This window comes from Rattus rattus, chromosome 4, assembly GCF_011064425.1.
Source record: "Rattus rattus isolate New Zealand chromosome 4, Rrattus_CSIRO_v1, whole genome shotgun sequence".
Lineage (NCBI taxonomy): Eukaryota > Metazoa > Chordata > Mammalia > Rodentia > Muridae > Rattus > Rattus rattus.
In genome coordinates, this window is record NC_046157.1 from 173,310,662 (window position 1) to 173,328,823 (window position 18,162).

An 18,162-nucleotide genomic window follows, 5' to 3' on the forward strand; every position below is an offset into this window, starting at 1 on the left:
CAGGACAGGTGAGCAGCAAGCTGGGTGCTGAGGAGGCAGGGAGGGGCTGGAGGAGGGAGGCTGTGTCTCCTATGGCTCATCTGCTTAGAACCTTTTGTTTATTTTTACAATTGCTTTTCACATTCATTTAGAATCCCCTAACTTTTAATATTAAAAAAAAAATCAGTTTTTTTTTCTGTATTGCTAACAGTCTTGAAACTCCAGCAGATAATTTTCAGGTGTTGGCAAGTTCTCACACGTTGACTCGGTATTACTGAGGCTCAGCGCCGTTTGACAACTAACCTTATTAGTTCTTATTAGTTTGCTGTAGACGTCGCGTACAGACAGACCTGCTGGAGATAATGAGCGTCTCACCATAACCACTGGCAAGGCAAGGGTTAAGTTTGGGAGCTGTGCAGGAGGCTCCGCAGACTGGAGTGAAGCTCATCCAGGGCTTGCTGAGTTCAGGGCTCAGTTCAGAGTGCTATTCCAATCCACATGCCTCAGAGTCCTAGGACATATATTTTGGGGGCAGGGGATTCCATGTTAAACGGTTCAATGCATCAAAAATGCAGACCCAGGACAGATAACCAAAGATGGAAGCAAACCATTTAAGTCTTTCAGTGCACAAACAGCACTAAACTATTCACGCATTCTAGCAGAACAACACTGTGTGTGGATGAGACGAGTCGAGACGCTAATTCACACATTTATACACATACGGACACACTATGTACACAAGCGATGCTTCGTGACCACGTCCTTTTGAGAAACCCTGCTCTAGTGAGACACACACTGTGATACCCAACTCCAGACACAAGCATCAGACAGAAGTATGAGGAGACAGACACACTGCTGTCGCAGTCCTGCACCTCCAAGCTGGCTACCTCGCTTTGAAACCAGCTTCTACACAGCATGACACGCTCATCTCTTCTGTCTTCTTCCAGTTAGAAACCGCACTGTTCCTCAAGGTTCGGCCGCTCCTTTATGCTCACTGAATAGTCCGCCCTTCTCAGAGGTCAGATATACCTCTGTGAGGTCAGCGATTGCTTATGTATGGAAACCTCTGAGAGGATTCTTTGAGGACTGTTGAAGGAGAAAGGCAAGTCAGCCTCGCTTGGTGCTGCAGGTCTCAGCTGAGCTGAAGCCCTCGCACAGGCTGGCGAGTGCTCTACCTCAGAGCCACAGCCTTAGCTCTAAGAGTCTCTTGTGGGCATGAGAAAATGGAGGCTGGGTGCTGCTGCCGGCCTAGTCCGTCCACCTCGCTGTGTTATGGACTCTGTTCAATTTCTGTTTTCATTTCCAGCCCTCATGTCTCATCTGGCCTTTAGTACTCCTACCTTCTTGTTGGACATTGCTGGAACATACTCCAAGAATGGAGTCCTGTGAGGAGAATTCTGAATGCTTGTGAGAAAACCCCAAGAAAAGAAGACAAGAGTCTTGTGACCTCAGTTTCTTCAGAAACAAGGACTTGTTCTTGGCATGTGTTTCTGTGCCCCCTCAGGTGCAGTGCAGTTTACTGAGGATTACTCATCATGGCTCGCTGCTGTTACTCAATTAAATGTTTAAACTACTCTTTATACCTCTCTAGGGTAAGCATGTTTGTGCCACAGAAGCATGCCCTTGTCGTTGTGTGGGGCTCGAACCCATTAGGACTTTACTTGGTGACCTCTCAGCCCCCGGGGTATAAACTCTCCAGTGGTTTGAGTAAAGTTGGCCACTGCGTTTGACTTCAGTCCACCTCGTTCACTGGTTCCGTTCTCCCAGGTCCCAGCACCTTAGCAGCAGCAGACATCACTCTTTGGAGTCCACACCAGATTCTTCACTTCCTCTCAAGCCACTTGCATGACATCCTTCTGACACAATGACACCTCATTCCCCAGGTTATCTTTGCATGAGACCTGGAAAGAATCCTTGGCTTCTTTTTCAGCATCTAAATTAAATCAATAGAGGTCTTTGGTGTGGCAAATACATTGAAATTGTGCCCATCTTTCAAGGACAAGTGCAAATACCAGATCTTCAATGACGCTTTTCAAAATAATTAATTCACATTGATTTCTTTTTCCTCTGAAATAGAAGAGCATTGACTGGGCTCATCAATTATTCTGATACTTAACCATGTATATTATATTGTTACTAATGACAAAACTGTAAATGGTCCTGTATTTCTCATAAGACTTCATATATGAGTGCAGTACATATTTGTGTATAGAACTCTAGGTTCTCATCGTTCGGGTCGCCTCTCTGCCGCTTGTTATTGTTATCTCTGAAAATGCCTGAGATGCTTGGCAGTTTCACACTAGCTAAGGGAACCAAGTTCTGACTCACTAGGACTTTAAAATAGTTTCTGTACTGTTTTCAGGAAAGAAGAAAGGTAAATATGACTGGTATTACAAAATAAAATGGGGGAGGTTGGTGACAGCTTAGTCAGAAAGTGCTTGCCTTGCCAGCGTGAGGACCTGGACTAGAGCCCCAGAGCACACAGTCAGACAGCAGGGCGTGAGGCCATGTGCTTGTGCTTCCATTCAACGGATGAGAAACAACCGGATCCTGGGTGCTCGCTGGCTACCTTCTGACTACACGGTATATTCAAAACCAATAAAAAAGTGTTTCAGACAAATCAAAACAACACAAGAGACGGGGCCTGAATGAACATGTGCATTGTTCATAAACAGATACGCAAACACACACACACACACACACACACACACACACACACCCCACAGTAAGATGGATAAAAATAACTATATTCTATTCTTTATGAAAAGAGTCTATTTAAATACTTCTTCTGGCACATATTTGAATCACAGACAAAAAATTTAAATTAGTAATGGCTGCAAGGGACTAAGGCTGTCACATTAGGAAATATCAGTTCAGAAGCTAGGCTGAATCACAGATGGATCATAAGCAGTGGGCCTGAAGTTGGGAGGAAGAGCTGTTTCAGAGTGCAGGGCTGTAAAAAGGAAAACACTCGATTTCAATTCCCTCCATCCAATTTGAGGACTCATTAGTAGGCGAAGGCAGCTGATTTTAATTGTTTAGACTGGTACACAGGGAGAATTACAATCTCCAAAGTCAAGGATCTCTCTCCTAATTAGACAGGGAAGGGTGGCATACCATGGCATATTCATGAGTCTACAGGAGAGAAAACATTTTAAGAGCAGAGATGAATGAAAAGAAAGCAGATGGAGAGAAAATGATTTTGATCACAGATGACTCCAAGTTGAGATAAACTTCTGTAAGCAGGTGAAATGGCTGGAAAAGGCCCCCACGCCCGATAGGCAAGGAAGGATCGGGAGGTTAATTATAGAAAAACTGAGTTTCCATTTCATCGTCCCTAAATTTAGGCTTGAGAATTCCAGATATTACAGTTTCTGCTCTGATCCAATATGGATGTTCAGGATGGGCTCCCTCATCAATTCACTGACACACCTTAAACAGGTCGCCTGAGGACCACATGACGAGGCATCGATTGACTCTAAAATCGCCCCTTTACAGAGTAAAGCCTGTGAGCTGTAAGGATTTCTCTCTCTTATGTCCCTTTATATGAGTAAAATTAACACACAAAGTGAAGAGATGCAGAGCAAAAGAACGCATTCAGTACAGACCACAGGGCACTCACTCTCCTTACCTTAACACATCTTTATCCTAAGAAAAACTAAACTCATTGCATGGGTAGTATCAGAAGCACCTGAATTATTTTTAAAAATCAAAAACAAGAAAAATTAAGATGACTTTCAAAGGGGGGAAGAGTTAGGACCTGGCTGGCAGCTCAGGCCACCGCAGCTGACCCTGAGGGAAGGCTGCAAAGGAGCTAAGAGAACTCATTCCTCTGACTGTGGGACTGATCTGAGGCAGATCCTTGGACATACTACAAAATGTGGTGGTACCTCAGTGGTACCAGCAGACCTGTCCAGTACAAATGTACCAAATTATGAAAGGTCACATCTCATACGCTAGGGATTGAGACGTAAAAGGTCTCCTTCCACAAACTTCAACTCATTATTATTTCTGAGACATAGATTTCCAAATAACTTATTGTTGGTTTTAGAAGAGCCTACTTCTTGAAGAACTTGAGTCTACTAATTACAGTCAACACTTAGGGTTAACAGAGTCAAGAGAAAGGGTCTTCAAGACACTAACAGTATCAGTATTAAATTAGGATCCCATTACAGCGAAAACCACTTTAACAGTATTTGCATTAACTTCACACACAAACACAAACTTGCGCGTGTGCGCGCACATACACACACACATGAACACACACATGCACACACACATGCACACACAGCTAATGATCTTTGAAACTAACTTCAAAATAGCAAATTCAATTCTTTTTTTTTTGGGGGGGGGATGAAGACAAGGAACAGAGAAAGACCCTTACCAATAAGGAGATGGACATAAAAACAATCAAAAACAGGGCTAGTAAGATAAATCTTTTTTCCTACAATGAGAAAAGTTACTATAAAAAGCTCGCCTAGATAGATAAAATAGATGAATGAATGGAAGATAGATATGATTATACCTATACCTTTAGAAGCTGATCAATAGAAACATATTTAGAATTACTTAGTATACTTGTTAATAGTTCAAGTTCCTGGAGTCCCTGCAGCTATAACAAGAACCTGTCATTCCAGTGTGCTCGCCCATCCATCATGTATGTAGTAAGGATTCGGAAGTTCTCTCTCATGTACACAGCATGGTGCTGGCAACATCTGGTTTTCGTTCCAAAGGTACAGGTTAGAAATACAGGTTAGATGTCAGAGACTAAACATTTTAACTGTCAGAGCAACTGCCAATCGAACCATGGCCAAATCATTTCAGCTCAAGCCTTGGCGTCTTTATCTGAGAGTAGGGATTCCAACCCTTGTACAGGTGCTTTTGAGGTTTTAGGAAGTTTGGGTTAAGAGTCTGACACCCAGGATGTTCTAAAGATAGTATGATTAGTTCATTCCCCAGTCAAACTTAACTTGTTCTGTAGCTGATCCACAGAAAATATCTCACATAGAGCCAGTTAAAGAAATGAGTGATTTTGGAATCATGCACTCTTCACACCAAGCCAAGGTAACGGGAAGAAAGCCCGTGCGGTTTTACTAAAGCCTCAGGAAATCTATTCTGTGAGGCTGAGGAGAACGCTCTGTGTACTAGACACTTTAGGAAAATAAAGGAAGAAAGGCAGTGGAAGGAAGTGACTCCAGACAGAGCTCTGGTTTGTATGAGTGATCAATCAAGGGTAGGTAGTGACAGTGTTGAGACGGTGTGAAGGGAATTTGCATAGATTTCACAATTAGGACGTAATTTGCAGCCTGCACAATTCCTGAAATTTTAAGTTCACATCTGCTCTTGCGTGATGTAGTCACATCTTGATTATCCTCACCGCACCCTTTTGTGTTTTCTGTTTCCAGAGTCAAGGATCAGATCCCTTACAGCAGAACTTTGTCAGACATCCTGTGTGCAGAGGCCTGGCTGGATTCTCATTCAGGTGAGAGTGGCGGGGACAGACCTGGGAAGAGGGGTGTTAACAACATCTGCTTCCACAGACCGCTCGCACAGCCAATTAGCACTAGGAAGTATCAGGCTAATAAGCAGCTCTAACACTGCAGGAGAAAGGAGGCCACACCTTTTCCACATTGGTTGGGAAGTTGGCTTTCGGCTAAATTAAAAAGCGCAGGGAGAAGAGAAGCCTTAATTATTCTGTAGGATTGATATTTAGCAGTTTGCTGTGAGGAGAAAGGGATGCACGCCATTTTCCATGGCTGAACTAAATAGCGATACACAGTTCCTGAAGGGGCACATGTCAGTTTTCTACCTAGTAGACTCTACATCTCTCTCACCACATCCCTCTGGACCACAACACACTGCTGTTTACGGGCAAACTCCACAGGAGTGTATGGTAAAATTCAAACACACACACACTCCCTTGATTGTACTTTGGCCACACAGTACATCGTAAGTCTATTTTAAAACTCAACGGTGGCTGAGCGGATGGCTCAGAGGGCGAACTACTTGCCATACCAGTGTGAGGACTGGAGTTCCCTTCTCCAGGACCCATGTAAGAGCTGGGCTGCTGTGGCAGCTACTCAGAATCCCGGATTCAGGAGCCGAAACAGGCATTTACAAGGCAATCTGGCCACCAGCTGGAAGTGACAAGCTCAGAGTTCAGTGAGAGACTCTGCCTCAATGAATAAAGTGGATGGTGACAGAGATAGACATCCGGTGACAAGTTTGGGCCTTTACATGCATGTGTACACACATGCATCCACCTGCACACACATCAAATGCACAGATATGTAAGTATATATACATGGTGATTACGATCTTTCTATTTTATAAGTTTATTGACTGAAAAGGAAACCTACGAGGCTGACGGTGACCTTTGTTGTTCAGATCCATGGAAGTCCTTTAAGAGGACCTGTCATTCCCAGAGGTGGAAGGGCAGCCATCAATATGCGGAATTTATCCCTCAACAGGCATTTGTGTTTGAAGCATTCTGCGCAGAGAGAGGCCTTATGTCCATGTAATAGATTTTAACTATTGACGTGCTGCGTGTCTGAGCTAGAACAGTTCAAAGGTCAGGACACAGAGGTAGAGGGCATAATTCTCCCCGTCATGGTTATGTCTCAGGCATGCTAGACAGAGTTGGGGGTCTTAGAAAATACGGGAAATGAGTAAGATAACGGAGTGTCTGGCAGAGGTGTAGGACAGCTTCCTGTCTCCTCCCTCAGTGCTCCTGGTGTTTCCCCTTCTGCACTAATGTAAGTCTTTACTCTTGGGGCTGAAGATGACGGTGTGGACAGTTCAGTGAGCTGCCCTGCTGCCAGCTGACCAAACGGCCGCCAACATCGCACATCTCTTTTTCTGAAAAAAGAAAAGCCTAAGGTGTCCTTCCTTCTGTAGTTATGCCGGTTACCAGCTGTCTTTACAGAGCACCATAAGGCAAGTCAGCTGGCTGGCTGGTCCTCAGGAGCCCATGGCCCCCTGTCCCATGCACTGACTTCCGTAAGGGCCAGTGCAGCAGTTCTAAGCAGACACTTAGGCAATTGCTCCTGGTGTGCCCCTGAACGACAACTTCTTCTTCCAGCCCTTACCTTTAACAGATAGCGTGGCTCCCAACTCATCCTCCGTAACCCACTTCTTTACATACTGTGGTATGTCTCACATGTACACAGGGCAAGCTTGTGTTTTCATCTAAACTTAAAGTACATTAGAAATGATACGTAAAATAACCCGGCCTTAATTCTAAAATAATTTTTAAAAAGATTTGCATTATGTTTTATAATTATGTGAATTATTGCAATTATCAAAAATTTGTACCTTTAATTTATGAATAATAATAGATTACTCTTTTTCTTTTCTTACAGCTTTTACTTTGAGACATCATGGAAAACTTAGAGGTACACATGGAGAAGACATGGTCACAGAATGGAAACAGCACAGAAGCACCGATGCCTGCAGCTAATCCTGGAGCTAAGCTTTGAGTTTGACATGATACAGGGGCTGGAGGAATGAACTGGTATTCCTCTCCTTCCTCACCCTTGCCTTCCACGGAATCCACACCAATCTTTTCATACTCCTTCTCTAGGGCAGCCATATCCTCACGAGTCTCAGAGAACTCTCCCTCCTCCATGCCCTCACTCACATACCAGTGCACGAAGGCACGCTTGGCCTACATCAGATCAAACTTGTGATCTAGGCAAGCCCAGGCCTCAGCAATGGCTGTGGTGTTGCTCAGCATGCACACAGCTCTCTGGACCTTGGCCAGGTCGCCACCAGGTACCACAGAGGGAGGCTGGTAATTAATGCCAACCTTGAAGCCAGTGGGGCACCAGTCCACAAACTGGATGTTGCAGTTGGTCTTGATGGTGGCAATGGCAGCATTGACATCCTTGGGAACCACATCACCATGGTACAGCAGGCAGCAAGCCATGTATTTACCATGGCGAGGGTCACATTTCACCATCTGGTTGGCTGGCTCAAAGCAGGCATTGGTGATCTCTGCTACAGAAAGCTGCTCATGGTAGGCTTTCTCAGCAGGGATGACAGGGGCATAAGTGGCCAGAGGGAAGTGGATGTGAGGGTAGGGCACCAGGTTGGTCTGGAATTCTGTCAGATTCAGGGCCCCATTCAATCTGAGGGAAGCAGTGATGGAAGACACAATCTGGCTAATAAGGTGGCTAAGGTTAGTGTAGGTTGGGCGCCCAATGTCGATGGAATTATAGGGCTCAACCACAGCGTGGAAACCTGGGGGCTAGGTAAATGGAGAACTCCAGCTTTGACTTCTTTCTGTAATCGACAGAGAGCCACTCCATCAGCAGAGAGGTGAGCCTAGAGCCAGTTCCCTCACCAAAGCTGTGGAAAACCAAGATGCCCTGGAGACCTGTGCACTGGTCAACCAGCCTGTGTATACTGTCCAAGGCAAGGCCAATGATCTCCTTGCCAATGGTGTAGTGGCCACGGGCACAGCTATTGGTAGCTCTTCCTTGCATGTGATGAGCTGCTCTGGGTGGAAGAGCTGGTGGTAGGTGCCAGTGCGAACTTCATCAATAACTGTGGGTTCCAGGTCTACGACACTGCCCGGGGCACGTGCTTGCCAGCTCCTGTCCCACTGAAGAAGAAGTCAGATCCTCCGCCATTGGTCTTGTCGCTTGACATCTGGCCATCAGGCTCCCAGCAGGCATTGCTGATCTGCACACCAGCCTGGCCAGCGTGGATGGAAATGAACTCACACATGATAGCTACGGGTGAGAAGGTGAGGGTGATGGAGACCCCGGGTCCCGGCTACCCTTCCTGACAGCTAAGAGTTGAGGTAAACAATGCAATCTTCTCCCTTTATTTTTTTTTAAAGTCTGGCACATTACAGTTGAAAATGTCAACTCTGGTCAAGGCTCTGTGGAAATTAATGGAGACGTGAACATCAGGTGCTTCAGTATCAGGAAGTGACTTGAATCATATAATCTCCATGGTAACAGCCTTGGTGCTTACATCAAAGAGCCACCTCTTACTCACACGCCACCACAGTTCTGACGAGTGCTTGGGCCTCAAACTGTTCTCCTACTTAGGGGCCTTCAGGCTGGTCATTAGCTTCCATTTAAGGATGCTAATCAGTGAAATTACTGCTCCCAGTCCTGGTGCTGGCAGAGTAACAGAGCACTTTCTATAAAAAGGAGGTAGTTTTAGAAGTATTTAGAACTATCCCATGCATTCTCAACCTCTTAGTCAGTTACACAGAAAATGAATGTTTCAACATGATCATTATATACACAAACACACAGACACAGACAGACAGACACACACACAGGCATACATACACAGGCACGGACATAGATAGACAGACAAACATACACATACATGCATGGACACAGACTCAGATACACAAAACAGCCCCCACACACACACCCCCACACATACACACCCCCACACATACACACCCCCACACATACACACCCCCACACAAACACACCCACACACATACACACCCACACACATACACACCCACACACATACTCCTGGGCTTTGTAGTAAGCTCTAGGCCAGCTGGGTCTACAGGGTAAGAAAACAGTTTTTGCCCATGTGTTGTGTGACACCTCCCCTTGCTTTCACCAACCTCACTCCATCTTGCTCTCACTCATCGAGTTCACTAGACCATATGCTTGGTTTCCCCCAGTAGCCACAATGTGAGGGGCACACTACATGCTCCATCATGATGCATTTTAAGATAATACTTGGATCATGCCAAAAAGTTCGTATCCCCAAGGCACAGCGTTGTGTAACAGGTCTCACGACATGAGCGCCAAGTCCATCATTTACTGAGAAATCACCCCAGTTGTTGGGTCCTTCCAGCCTTGTGAGGATTGGAACTGTGTAGAGGGAACAGTCACTGGCTGATCTGTGGCTAGAGCTGTGTCCTGAGCCCCAGCATCCTCGGAGACTGCAGACTCACGTGGGAGCTCACCCCGCGCTGGCACGGCAAGGCGAGCTCAGGGGTTTGCTTAGCACTTTGCAATAAAATCCAAACTTACTGCAGGGCTGTCTCAGTAGATCTATTCCAGGGCTGAAATTAATCTACCAGCCTTTCTTCCCACTTCACAGACAAATCCCTGGGTCTTATTCTGTTGTGGAAACTGATATTCGGATTAATCAAAGCCAGGGCTGACGTGGAGAGGGGGACACACACACAACTCAGTGCCCGAAGCTACTCTGAGCTCCTCCCCACTCCTGCTCCTGTAGAAATGGGATTCCCCGTGTGCCCGGCAGTTCATTTGCCTGTGGTTCTTGGGCATAACTTAACCTTAGTAAGTCACCACACGAATACAGCTGTTCATTGCCCTGGCCTCTTCTCCACAGTGACAGCCACCTCTCTGAATAAACAAAAGTAGAACTGTACCAATGTGTGTGGCCTGGGGCTGGCTAGCTGAGCATGAGCAGGAAGATCTGACTACACAGCTTCTTTTTAACAATATTCAGTGACTGACGACCTCCTCTTTGTCAGGCACTGTGCTAGGGATCGGAGATACAAACATGGTACAATCAACACCTTAAAGCTTTCCAAACCCAAGAGAAGCCCACAGGAGGGACTCGAAGCAGAGCGCCACATAGTATGAACAGGGCTACCCAGGAGGCTGTGTGGGCAGCCAAGACAACCACTTGACAGGGAAGGTGAAGTCCGTTCTCTAAACTGCGGGGGTATGAACCAGGCTGGCTACAAAGAAGTGCCAGTCCAAGGTGGGCAGGAACACTGGACACACAATAGACGACCCACACAAAGGATACAGATGCTGGGCTTCAGATGCAGTCAAGTTCTGATGAACCACACAGAGGCAGGGAGCAGGCCCCAGGGCTGGGCTAGAACACAGGAAGCAGCCATTCATGACTCAAACTCATGACTAAAGCATGATGAATCTACGCACAGTGACCCTTGGCAAGATGTGAATACTATGGCATTAGCATAAAGCATCTTTTTCTTTAGTAGATGTTTTATAAAATTCCTGATTTAGAAATGCTTGGCATTGGGTGTGCAAAAACCATTTAATACTTGTGCCTGCCTCATTGGGACCTCCTCGTTTCATATGATCACAGCCCGGGGTAGAGGCCTATGTGGACGAGAAGGATGGAGCAGAGGGAAAGGGCCCTCGGGACTTGGAGAAGCAAAGATGAGCATCTTTATAATGATGGCTGTAGTTATTAATCCCATGTAGTAAATGTAACTCACTAGACAGTGAAATGCCCTTTCATTTATAAACACAGTGTACTATTATACACACTATAGATCTTTAAGGTAAGTTTTTAACTCTTCAAGGACGTAATCATCTTGAAATTAAAAATAAAATCCAGTTTATATTTAGGGTGGTTAAAATTTTCTAGATTTTATGTTGATGGCTGCACAACACAAATCTATCAATGGAACTCAACTGTACATGTAAATGACTATAATGGGAAACTGTGTGTGTGTGCGTGTGTGTGTGTGCGCGCGAGTGCACGCGTGTGTGTAATCAAGTAAAAAAAACCAGAGTTACACTAAGTGTAAAAACTAAGTTACACTTAGAAAGAGATTTGCTTTTTGTATAGAGCAAAAGCCTTGGTGACCTTTGGTAACCTGTGCTTTCACTAGGAGTACCAACATCCCGTTGCACACACTGCTACCAATGACTGGCTACCCTGAGAGAGGCCAATTACACAACTACATCGTTTGACACCAGGAACATTCTCATTTTAAAAAGAGGAATACCTACTCATAGAAAAAATATCACTTATACACAAAATTGGAAGATCTTACATAGAGGTTATTGTTATTACTCTGGTGCCAAATGGTATTTTAAATTGTTATTTACATCATTAAATATATTTATGATACACATAGATTTGTATCTCTAGAATTGAAAAACTGGGACATGTTAAAAAATTATTTCTTAAAAACAACTTTGCTAGATTAGTGAGATGGCTCAGTGGTTAAAAGCACTTGCTAACCTGGATCCTCGGTGGGGGAAGAGAACAGGCTCCAGAAAGTGCCCTCTGATCTCCACATGTGTGTCTACATTCACATAATTCACACACACGCACGTGCACACACACACACACGCACGCACACACACACGCACACACACACGCAAGCACGCCACGCACGCATGCACATGCACACACGACACACACACGCCAAGACATACGCACGCACACACACGCACACACACGCCACACACGCACACACACACCTCTATTGTACGTGGATGAAACATGGATCGGTAAGGAACTGGGCTATCCTTACCTGAGTACACACCCACTCTATTAGGAGAGTCATTGCAGGAAGCCATCAGTTACAAAGTAATGATAAAGAAAAGACAAAAACCAAAACAACAACAAAACCAACGGAACCCAAGAAACAAAACCTAAAATATTTAGAAGAGCATAAGTTGAACCACCAAAGATGAAACTATTTTCTTATTTCTGTGACATCCAGGTTCTGATCATCTACGAACGTACACGTATTTTCACCAATAAGAGGGTTATCCTGGGAGTGAGGAGCTGGGTGGCTGTGGACCGAGCACACCCATCCTATCCATCCACCTACTAAGGACCTACTGTGGGCAGGCATAATTAGTCGTTATATGGAAAACATAGACTATTGTCCCAGAATGTAAATAAAAAGTTAAACAAAAGTCTGTGTGTGTGTGTGTGTGTGTGTGTGTGTGTGTGTGTGTAAACACATGTAGTGTAAATCACATAAAATTAGGTCCCATTATTACTATCATAGTTCCTTTACTCTAAAGCATAAACACCCGGCATACACCATCTTCAGCTCTGGGATCACAGGATTTCAAGCTATTTCTTTACTACACCCTAGGTCATATTCACTCAGCACAGAAAAGTCGACAATTTCATTGTTTGGACATTTCTTGTGGGCTTTTCATAACAATGGCAACAGTGTTGGGGGTGGGGAGAGGCAGAGCAATTATTAATTACTAATAGTTAAGGAACATCATCAGGCAATTTGCAATATCTAAAAATCCAGGGAAAATCCCACAGACTTCCTTTCCTTATGCAAAGCAGACCAGCACATTTAGTGCCTAGGCAAGTGTCTGAGGGATATGACCATGACTAAAGTCCAACAGAGCTTTCTGGGAGCTCTTGAGGATGTATTGTGACTTCACCCTAACATGGACACGTGACACACGGCACAGCTGCCAACTTTTATTTCACTTGTAAAGGGTCAGCCGGGCGCCAAGCAAAGGCTCCCGCTCGCTTTGTCTGAATGGATAATTTTGTCCAGAGAAATCACTTTGCTACGAGCTTTTATGTGATGAGTTCTCTATGACGGAACAACCATACTAAAACAGCACAGGGAACAGAGCGCATGGGCAAAGCATTTACAGCTCTGAATTATGCTCAGGGGTAAACATTATTACTTAGAGAATAAACACCATGAAATTACTGATTATCTGTCCTTTTCAGAAATTACTCCAAGTGAAGAGTAATCAAATGTAATACAAACACTTGTATTACAAACTACTTGTAGCCTAGCCACACGAGACGGTAACACCGAGCCGAGATCCGTACCTGCCCAGCTCCCATATTTTAAACTAAGAATCTTAGTAAAATGTGTTTCCATTTAATGCTCTGCTATTATCATTAGCACACAGTTAATACTTTATATAGAATGGATAGCTTTATCTTCAAAGCTGTTTATAGGCTGCTAATAACTGAGACCCCAAAGACCTCAATTTCCATAAGAAGGAGGCAAGGCTACACGCACTCAGGTATACAAACCACAGCCATGAAGACAAAGGCTCTAAGAACTCATAATCTCTTCTTTTTGGATTTGGTCAGGGATGGCTGGCTAATTGGAGGAACTCATGAAAGCTCCGTACAATCCAATTAGCACTTCAGTGCAATTAAGTGCTAGAGACTTCCCTATTCTACAGAGACAGGCTTTGATCTCCCAGTGAAAAGTGTCCTTCCTTAAAGCTGCGGTTTTGATTTTTTTCCCTCAGTAATTAGTGCTAATTGTAAACCCAAGCCTGACCTGCTATAAACAGAGTGTTTTACTGCGTTTGACACAAGGACCCTAAATCAGTGCTCTCTTTTGTCTATATTGTACTTGCTTATTAGACGCCTGGTTATTTTGCTCATCGTTTGATGCACAATGGGTGAGTACACAGTAAAGTCAGCTGAGACAAACACTCTGAGAGGAAGAGCTGCCTGGGTATTTTCACTGATGTCTTTAAGCCCAGTTACCACAAACGTAGTTGATTGAATTTCATTTAAGGAATATACTGTAGTTTTTCTACACAAAGAATGACTATTCAAAGGCAGTTTCTAAAGAGGTTTAGTGACCCTTGTATGTTTGGGAAATAAAAACAAAAGAAGAAAATGGTCTTTTCATGGGAACAAACAAAGAATTGCACACTGAACACAGCAACTGCAGAAGTCTGCTTTTTAAAAAGACCTTCTTATAACAATATCTGTTAAATTAACTCATTGTTGGGATTCATAAAAATGAACTGAATTGTAGGCCAAAGACTGTGTAGAGCAATAAGATATATCCACAGGTAAATGAGAAGCTGCAAAATATAAACTCCCGGAGCCTCGCTAAGGTCAGATCCTGTGAAACCAGCAGGCAGTTCCCATGCAAATGCAAAGCAGCTGGGTGCTGGCTGGGTGGGCATTTTCTCCCTCAGACATGGGTGCTGGCTGGGTGGGCATTTTCTCCCTCAGACATGGGTGCTGGCTGGGTGGGCATTTTCTCCCTCAGACATGGGTGCTGGCTGGGTGGGCATTTTCTCCCTCAGACATGGGTGCTGGCTGGGTGGGCATTTTCTCCCTCAGACATGGGTGCTGGCTGGGTGGGCATTTTCTCCCTCAGACAGTTTTAGATCTACACCATCTCACTGCTCAGCAAATGCTGGCTTCGTTGAAAAAAAAAAAGTATCACAAATGGAGCTAGGCCTACCTAGCCCATGAGACACTGACAGCAGACCCTGAATTAGGACTGATTTAGTGGTCTGAAGTAGTAGTCTAGAGTGTCCAGACATGCGATTGTTACAGGAAAAATATATCTAAATACATACATTACACAGAAAATGCAAAGACGTTGCTTAGCACCACTGAGAAGCAGGTAGAGATTTCCCTTGAGAGAGGGGAAAAAAATCAAACCAAACCAGACCCTAGAAACATGTTAACCAAGGACAACCTGGCTAAATGAGATTAAAATAATCCAACGGTAGGAGGGACACAAGAGGTTTCCCTCACGTTAGCTCTTTCTCAGAGGAGAGAAGCGCTGCACAGAACGGCTAAGCTGTGTTCTTGGGACCAATCTGACTTGGAAGCATGACAAGACTAGGAGCCAATTTGCCTTGTCTACACTACACACCCTTCCTGGGGCCTCTCGAGTTTGCACTTCCTCCCTCCACCCCTTAGCTTCTCTCCCCTTTCTATACACAGTTACATACGTCAAAGAGGTGGGCGCTGCTCGGATGCATTCACAACAGCGACAGCCTCACCAATGCTGATTAGGAAGATGGACTTTTCTAAGTCCCCATGGTGACAGTAACAAGAAACTCAGGACTACACCTCAATCAATGGCTCTGTAGGTCTTAAAGACCACGATGAACGATGTAGATAAGTAATTTATATCCCTTCACAGAGAGCTTGCAGCCCCTGCACTAGTCCCCACATGCTATACCTGTAATACCTTATCTAAGACGCACCCCAAACTCAGTAGAAATAATGCCAAAGTATCAATGCTTTCTGTTACTGGAGATCCCTTTCTGTGATGGATTCCAATCTCTGCATTCCCTGGATCATGTGACCACCTATTAATTCATGAGATCTCAGGTCTTACATGTTTCGGTGACGAGCTGAGACGGGAACAGTCCAAATAGAACAGAACAATTTAGAGGGCAAACTAGGTTTTATTTTAATATCTCCCCCAATGTTGCTGAGTTACACTTAAAAATAAAACTCGAACACACATCAGGCAGTGCTCTGATTGGACTTCACATTTCAAGTCTATAATAACTTGGGTGTCATGGAGGAAAAGACGTAGCAAAAGCAAGGAATAATTAGGGCAACAGTTTCCAGAGAACCAAGCCGTTCTCTCACGTAGGTGTCCTTGTGTCGCTATATGGGGATGGGGATGGGGGGAGGCTGGGCCTCAGAGAGATAAGGAAGTTTGTTTCACAGTGAAGGCTGCGGGAGGCAAAGCCCCACCGTGTGCAGGCAATCCCTGCTTTCAGCCCCCAAGCCATGTCTACCTGAGCGAGCCCCGGAGAAAGTCAACGCTTATTCCCAAGAACAAAGTAAACCGAGGAGTAAGCACAAACACCGTCTGGATCATGGCGAGGGCAGGGCAATTTCTTCTCATCTGAAAAGGCAATCTAGTCACTTCTTTCCGAGTAGACACATCTGTTACTCTTGATAAACTATTCATAAATATGGAAAGCGCTGGACGGGCCACACTTACACCAGGCCCATGAAAAAGCAGTTGAAGAAATTTAGTCTTGATTTTAAATAAATGTGATGAATCGTTACAAAAATTCATTGAACCACAACAAACTTCTCTTAACACAAGATGTACTCAAGATGTCTGCAATTTGTCCAGTAACTCAGAAATACATCAAAATGACCTAGGAGCAAGCATGGAGAAGGAATGCCGGAGGAAAGCAGTGTGTCTTTGCATGAGAAAGCCCAGTGAGGGTTCTCTCGGGAGCCCGGTGACTGAGCCTGGATACAACTCTGACTAGTCACTGCTCCCCACCAACAGGGCAAAGCACATCAAAGCAGTAAACGGGAAGGAGGAAGATTTGAGAAATTCAGACGCAGAGGACCACCAAAGCACCATGAGTTTGAAGATCCTCTCAACACTGACTCAGGAAAGAAGGTGGCTTATGTCAGGAGAAATTTAATCCAGACCACGATTAGGAAAAGGTGTTACTGGAAACCAGGCACACCACGGAAAATGCAGCCTGACAGGAAAAGCCTGCCAACTCCCCAGGCCCTTGCTGGAGGTGGTGGATAGTGTGGCTGGATGGCAGTCTGTACCGCACTAGGTCTGGTGGGTACAGCATGTCTGAGCCGCCTAGAAGCTCCCAGTGCGTGGGTGGCATGCTTTGCTCTAAGCGGTTTGCCTTGGAGAATACAAAGTGTCTTAAAAGCCTCCAGGGCTAGGGTGACGGCTCAGCTGCTCTGATGCTCACAGGGCAAGCATAAGGATGTACCTTGGGCCTGTGATGGCCATGTGAGAGGCCAGGCACAGCGCAGGTGCCAGCACTCGGCAGCACTGAGGAGGCAGAGACCCGAGGACCCAGGGGCTGGCCAGACTCAGTGTGCTCAGGGGCACTGAGGATCTTGTCAGCCACTTGATGTCGAGCTCTGGCCTCTGCATATAGAACAAGCACACACACACACACACACACACACACACACACACACACACACACACGTGTACTCGCTCTGGCCTCTGCATATGGGAGCAAGCACACACACACACACACACACACACACACACACACACACACACACACACACGTGTGTGTACTCGCTTTCCAGGAAAAATTTTGAGCATTTCAATTAAGCAGAAACCCATTTATGGAACACTGAAAGAGATGGCATTTCTTCTTCGAATTTCCAAAAGAATATTCAGAAGTTGAAATCTTAAAAGTTATTCATTGGCACAAGCAGGTGAATAAAACTAAATCATTTCAGATGCCCTTGCTAAAAATATTTTTCCCCTTAAGATCAAAGTTTGTGCTCTAATTTCCTTCAGTTGATCCTGTCTCAGGGCTGTTGGAGGCTTGTGCTCCCTAAACTGAGCTCCAGACGAACTGATCCAGGCAAGGGAACCAGCATGTTTGAAGAATACTGCTGTAATTTAAACTCCTCCTTGATCTTCCCCCAAAGCATGGTAGAGAATCGAATTTCCATAAAGCCTTCTAACCCAATTTGAACAGTGTAATATGGACAGCAGGGAATAAATGGGTTTGATCAATTATGAATTTATAGGATATGTTAGTAAGCTATTCAGACATAGTCCTGCAATTCAGTATTTTGAACATTAATGCCATGCTACCTCGTTTTAAAATGCTACATTTCAGAAAAATCTCGCTAAGGCATATTTGCATATTTGGAAATCTAATTAACCCAAGCATATCTTAAGGCTTTCAAGAAAGAACAGACAATAACATTTTTGTCAGC

The 18,162-nt window shown here is 44.8% G+C and overlaps 1 protein-coding gene and 1 pseudogene across 1 annotated transcript in view; both read right to left on the bottom strand.

The window, feature by feature from the left end:
- Fbxl17 (F-box and leucine rich repeat protein 17) overlaps window positions 1-18,162 on the bottom strand; it is a 423,470-nt gene that overhangs the window by 87,567 nt on the left and 317,741 nt on the right.
- On the bottom strand, window positions 4,330-8,733 carry LOC116899689 (annotated as a pseudogene).